The following is a 7,284-nucleotide window of genomic DNA, read 5'->3' on the forward strand; positions in this document are numbered from 1 at the left end:
GTCACAGTATAGTTCTAAGTCAATTAAGAGTGAGAGTGAGTTGCCAACCTGAGCAGCTATTTCAGGGTGTGTGTGTGTGTGTGTGTGTGTGTGTGTGTACGTGTGTGTGTGTGCGTGTGTATCCATGCATGTGTGTGTGTGTTTGTGCACGTGCGTGCGTGCATGTGTTTGTACATGCGTGCGTATACGTATACATCCGCATGCGTGTTTGTGAGTGCCTGTGTGTGCGCGCATGCATGTGTGTGTGTGTGCATGTGTGTGCGTGTAGGGTGTGTGTGTGTGTGTGTGGGGAAGACTAGCCTGATGTGATGCTGAGGAATCACCATATCTTTCCCCCTCCTGCAGCAATTAGTGGAAACGAGTTGACTGACGACCTCGTTAACTAGCAGTGTCATATGATATCGTTGGTTTTATTTGCGTAGGAATGCGCGAGGAAGTCACAGGGTGATTATCATAATTAAGACGGCTGATTTGTTCACTTGCGCACAGAGAGGGATGAGTTTAATTAACAAATGGGCAGGCAGATGATTTTTAGCTCTAAGTCCTGTCGACTTTTTCAAGACGCAGAGGAAAGTCTCGTCATGTTCAACATACACTCAGCCACCCATCATCCACCAGTCTGCCCACACACACACACACACACACACACGCACAAACAAGAGTTAAAAGATAATAAGAACCTATTGTGAAACAGAAATGAAGAAGAACTGATATTTGTTCAAGGTTTGTTTAGGACTACATAATGATAACAGATAGAGTTGAGATTAGTGCTTTCTGATTGGAGGTGAAGTCTCATCTCAAAGTCTAGCAGGATCTGCACATGGTCTCGGAGGCTTATCTCTCTGGCTTGACACGTGTGGGACGAGACCAAATGAAGTACATACGTGTGATTTTCTGTGTGTGGTGGGTAGGTATGAATGTTCAAAATGAACTACATGCGTGTGTTTTTCTGAATGTGCTGAGTGGGAATTACATACATGTGTTTTTCTGCATGTCCTGGATGGGTATGTATGTTCAAAATGAACTACATACGTGTGTTTTTCCGCGTGTGGTGGATGGGTATGTATGTTCAAAATGAACTACATAGATGTGCTTTTCCGCGTGTGGTGGGTGGGGGGTATGTATGTTCAAGGTGAGTGTTAGGGGGAGAGGGGTTCAGACAGGGCCGGATGAATGGTCCTTTGTAGGTTGGGGAAAGGAGTAGGGGGAAAAGGGTGGCAGGACTGAGAGGATAATGAACTGTATTGTGTTTTGTGAAGGAATGCACGGAGGTATGGTTCAAATCAAGGCCTGAAACTCTGCTCCCCTCACCCCACAATTGTACTAGCCCTTGCTGCCACGGCAATCCCCGGTTGGAATTTGCATGCTCCGCCCCACCCTATACTTGAAGGAGGGGAGTGATTAAGGTACGCCTAGGGGGGTGAACTGTGTGTGTGCCCGCATGTACGAGGGTGGGGGGGCAGGAGGGGGGCACTGAGTGGGTGTGTGCAGCAGGGAACGCATGTAGGCATGTGCCAGGCAACACTCCACTATTACGCAGTCTTAATTAAAACAGATATAAACAGACATAAAGAGACATATGATGAATTAGAAAAGTTATCAGTCATTAGTCTCTTGTACATGCATATAAATAAACATATAAGTCTACTTCTACAGTGGCACACACACGCGCACACACACACACACACACACACACACACACACACACACACACACAAACAAACAAACAAACAAACAAATACTGGCATGAAAAGCTACACAAAAAATGCAACCATAAATGCCTCAAACACACCTGACTAATTACCACACCCATTTAGGGAATATTCAGACTCGCAATTAGAATATTAAAGATATGCTTTTGTCTCAGAAAAAAAAAACAAAAAAACAGCATACCATTACTGACTACTTTTCCCAGCAGTCTCAGGCCCTACTGGTCTGGCACTGAGCTTACACTCACAGCAGTACATCTCCTCTCCGACAGACAGTGCGAGGACAAGCACAGTAATTTATGGCTTCATTTTAATTGATTTGTTCCCTTAAAAAATATTTCTTTCTCTTCAGTACAACACTTTTCCTCTCTCCCTCCTGTACGCTCATCTCCATGGACGCTGTGCTCCTAATTACTCTAGGTCCAATGTGTGTGTTTGTGTGTGTGCATGTCCTGAATATTCTTCATTTATATATATATATATATATATATATATGGAGAGAGAGAGAGAGAGATTAGCCAGCATGCACATGTCTAACTGGCCTCTCATCTCTTCTCTGTACTTCCTGTGACCACTCCACTAATTCCTCTCCTTTTCTATCTAATGCTACTCATAGCTAAGCAGCCTTTCCCAGAATACCACAGGCAGGGCCTTGAGGACCTGATTGTCACGGTGACCTACAGACAGGGACCTAACTCCAAAGAAAAAAGGCCGAGACATTATTAGTGCTCATGTGTGTTTGTGTGTGTGACAGAGAGTGTGAGTTACAGTGTTACAAGGGTTAGTTTTGGAGAATGACGTGGTCAGAGAGAGAAAGACTCTCAATGACTCGTTTAAAAGCTTCCTCTAATAATTGACAACATGCTATAAATGTTGCTATTAAATCAGTGGGGCCAGACAGTGTTACCATGGTGATGCGTTTTTGAGCACATTCACACACACACATGCACACATGCACTCACACACACACACACACACACACACACACACACACACACACACACACTACCAAGGTTTCCAACCAAGAGGCAACCAACAGCCCCTTGTGAGAAAGAGAGAAAAATAAAACTTAAGTGCACGTCGCACATCCACAAATCAGCATCATAAATATATGGTAAACAATGACAACAAACTTCCTACATTTTCTGTTCACAGTCATTTAAAAAGCAAGTGACAGTCTCTCTCATTCTCTTTGCCAGGCAACACTCCACTATTACGCAGTCTTAATTAAAACAGATATAAACAGACATAAAGAGACATATGATGAATTAGAAAAGTTATCAGTCATTAGTCTCTTGTACATGCATATAAATAAACATATAAGTCTACTTCTACAGTGGCACACACACGCGCACACACACACACACACACACACACACACACACACACACACACAAACAAACAAACAAATACTGGCATGAAAAGCTACACAAAAAATGCAACCATAAATGCCTCAAACACACCTGACTAATTACCACACCCATTTAGGGAATATTCAGACTCGCAATTAGAATATTAAAGATATGCTTTTGTCTCAGAAAAAAAAAACAAAAAAACAACAACAACAAAAAAAAACCTCTGGGCAGGCGCAAACACTCACATTCACCTGACAGAATGGAGGAATGAGGGAGAAGGCACTGAGGCTCTGGATTGACTGTGTTTAATTAGTGTCAGTGCACATGTCCCGCCGGAGCACACTAATTAGAGTTTAACGTGTAGCTGTAATTACCTGCCTGAGCCCAACATGTTTCATTTAATACATCCCTCCTGTTTTAAAGAGTATCTCTCCCATGCAGAACACAGGTACACACTCTTTCTCCTTCAGCTTCTCTCATCCTCAGTTCAGCTGAGTGAGAGGCATATCAGACCCAGAAGAAATGTGACATTAAAGGCTGGAATACGCCACACGCTTACCGCAGAGGGAGCAGCGGCTTTGCGGTCAGTGTGGGGGAGAATGGACACCCCGCCAGCATACCATTACTGACTACTTTTCCCAGCAGTCTCAGGCCCTACTGGTCTGGCACTGAGCTTACACTCACAGCAGTACATCTCCTCTCCGACAGACAGTGCGAGGACAAGCACAGTAATTTATGGCTTCATTTTAATTGATTTGTTCCCTTAAAAAATATTTCTTTCTCTTCAGTACAACACTTTTCCTCTCTCCCTCCTGTACGCTCATCTCCATGGACTGTCACAACCTGCACTGCCATTTTGGACTTTTGGTTTGACATGTCTTTGTGCTCCTGTTCTCTGTCTGTCTCCGCCCCTCACCTGTACCTGTTTGTCCAATTATTACCTTGTTAATTTCTACCAATCCTGTGTTGCCCTGTTCCCGAGGCCGCTTTCCCGGCCCTGGTCAGCTCCCATGCTGACGCCCTGTCCTGGTCGGCTCCCGTGCTGACGCCCTGTCCTGGTCGGCTCCCGTGCTGACGCCCTGTCCTGGTCCCGAGGCCCTTTCCCCGATCCAGCTCAGCCCTCTAGCCATCGTCGGCTGTTTTGAAGTCTGCCCCGTTCCTGTTCTTCTGCCAGTTAGAAAGTCTGTTCCAGCCAACCCCTCACCTGCTCGGCCGCAGAGGGGGCCCGTCGGCTGCAGCACCTTCGGTCATCCCTCTGTGCGCCCCCCCACCCACCCGGTCTGTTCTGGACTTTTGTTTTTCTTTTGGGCCGTCTGGAGCCGCCCCTTAAGGGGGGGGCTCTGTCACAACCTGCACTGCCATTTTGGACTTTTGGTTTGACATGTCTTTGTGCTCCTGTTCTCTGTCTGTCTCCGCCCCTCACCTGTACCTGTTTGTCCAATTATTACCTTGTTAATTTCTACCAATCCTGTGTTGCCCTGTTTAGTTCTCCCTCTATTTAAGTCCTAGTGTTTGCCTTGTCTTTGTCTATCGTTGTTTGTGTTAGTTTGCACAACTGTTACGCTGCACCTTTTTGTTATTGGCTTGGCTTGGCTTTGCTTTGCTTTTGTTTTGCACTTGTATTTTGATCTTCATTTTCAGTAAAGTCTTCCGTTTTTGTCACTTCAACCATCATGTCTTGCACTTGGGTCCTGCACCACACCACCAGCCGTGACATGGACGCTGTGCTCCTAATTACTCTAGGTCCAATGTGTGTGTTTGTGTGTGTGCATGTCCTGAATATTCTTCATTTATATATATATATATATATATATATATATATATGGAGAGAGAGAGAGAGATTAGCCAGCATGCACATGTCTAACTGGCCTCTCATCTCTTCTCTGTACTTCCTGTGACCACTCCACTAATTCCTCTCCTTTTCTATCTAATGCTACTCATAGCTAAGCAGCCTTTCCCAGAATACCACAGGCAGGGCCTTGAGGACCTGATTGTCACGGTGACCTACAGACAGGGACCTAACTCCAAAGAAAAAAGGCCGAGACATTATTAGTGCTCATGTGTGTTTGTGTGTGTGACAGAGAGTGTGAGTTACAGTGTTACAAGGGTTAGTTTTGGAGAATGACGTGGTCAGAGAGAGAAAGACACTCAATGACTCGTTTAAAAGCTTCCTCTAATAATTGACAACATGCTATAAATGTTGCTATTAAATCAGTGGGGCCAGACAGTGTTACCATGGTGATGCGTTTTTGACCACATTCACACACACACATGCACACATGCACTCACACACACACACACACACACACACACACACACACACTACCAAGGTTTCCAACCAAGAGGCAACCAACAGCCCCTTGTGAGAAAGAGAGAAAAATAAAACTTAAGTGCACGTCGCACATCCACAAATCAGCATCATAAATATATGGTAAACAATGACAACAAACTTCCTACATTTTCTGTTCACAGTCATTTAAAAAGCAAGTGACAGTCTCTCTCATTCTCTTTCTCCCCCCCATCTCTCTCTCTCTCTCTCTCTCATTCTCTAACTCAGTAGCTGACTGTTTCGTGTTTTTTTTCCGTGTCTCTCCCCGTCTCTCACTCTTTCTGGTTTGGTCGAAAGTGCATTAGCTGCCAAACAGACTAATGTGGGTTCGATTCTCAATCAATAGCACTCACGTCGCCACAAGCCTCTCTGCTTTTGTGTCAGGAAAGGGCTAGGAGAGAAAGATGTGTTTGTAAACACCACCATAGCAACCACTGTTACACTGGTCCAGGAGCAGTGCCCCTAAAAAGTCTCAAACACACTCAAACTCTCTCTGTCAGGATCTGAACCCACACACACATACACACACACGCACAGCACACACATATGCGCGCACACACACACACACACACACATATGCGTACACACACACACACACACACACACACACACACACACAAACCACAGACAAACACAAGAAGGAGAGAAAGAAAGAGAGAGCGAGAGAGAGAGAGAGAGAGAGAGAGAGAGAGAGAGAGAAAGAGAGAGAGAAAGAGAGAGATGTGTGTACTTTTTAAAACTGACACCACTCACTCCGAAAATTACTGTGAAATTCTGACTCTTCCTCCCTGACAAAACGCTTAATGTGGACTCTTCACTAAAACATGATGGCATGCTGAGAATGGCATCTCTGGTCAGGCATGTCTGTGTTTGGGGGGGGGGGGGGGGGGGTCTTAGAGCCTTTAGCTTTCTTCTACTTTTGTCCAATTCAGTAGGCAAAAAAATCACATAGATAAACATGTTTCGAACATTGAACAACATGGTCAGAGCCAGTCGTGTGTGACTGGTACTCTGCCTGGTAGACAGCACCAACACTAAAATTCCATTGGATGGGAGATATGACAAGTAAATAAAAGGTAAGCATGGCATCGTGGTATGTGATTATTCTATGGTAGTTGTGCTGTATTAAAAAGACCACAATCATCACAGGAACCTTTTTTTAAAGTGACACTTGAAATGTCTTTTTCTACCTACAGATGCAAACAATAAGTGTATTTTTTCCCCTAAAAATAAAGAAAAAAGAAAGAAAATGAAAAATCCACCTACTGACCACATTAGTGTATAATATACTAGATGGCTCCAAAGCAGAGGTGGGTAGAGACATAGGTGGCATGTCTATGTCAAAGCAACTCCAGTGCGGAATTCTCAAACTGCACAAACAGGCCATAAAAATTCCAGAGAGAAGCACAAAATCCACCCCCCTTTGTCTCCCCCTTCCCCACCACCCCCCTGTCTGACTCTGTCCCTCTTCTCTACAAAGAATCCTATTCAACCAGTGGTCAGTGACTTTTCTCACTAGACTTAACACACAATAGCCCCAGTGGAAACAAAAGGCAGATTATTAGAGGTTGGAAGAAAGGAGAGAGAGACAGAAAGAGAGAGAGAGAGAGAGAGAGAGAGAGAGAAAGAGAGAGAAAAGAGATGGGAGAGAGAGAGAGACAGAGACAAAGTGGCAGTCCATTTTGTCCAGCTGCACATCTGGTGACCATGTGTGGCTATTGGGCTAATGAGTGTCTTCCTGAACTCTGAACAATTAACTCCCACCAGTCAGTCAGAGCCATAGGAGGGGGGTAGGGGACTGCCCATTGAAGCGCCACCTTTCTGTTGACCATTAACACACACACACTCACACACGCACAAGCGCGCACACACATGCACACACACACACACA

Source organism: Chanos chanos, chromosome 1 (assembly GCF_902362185.1).
Source record: "Chanos chanos chromosome 1, fChaCha1.1, whole genome shotgun sequence".
Taxonomy (NCBI): Eukaryota; Metazoa; Chordata; class Actinopteri; order Gonorynchiformes; family Chanidae; genus Chanos; species Chanos chanos.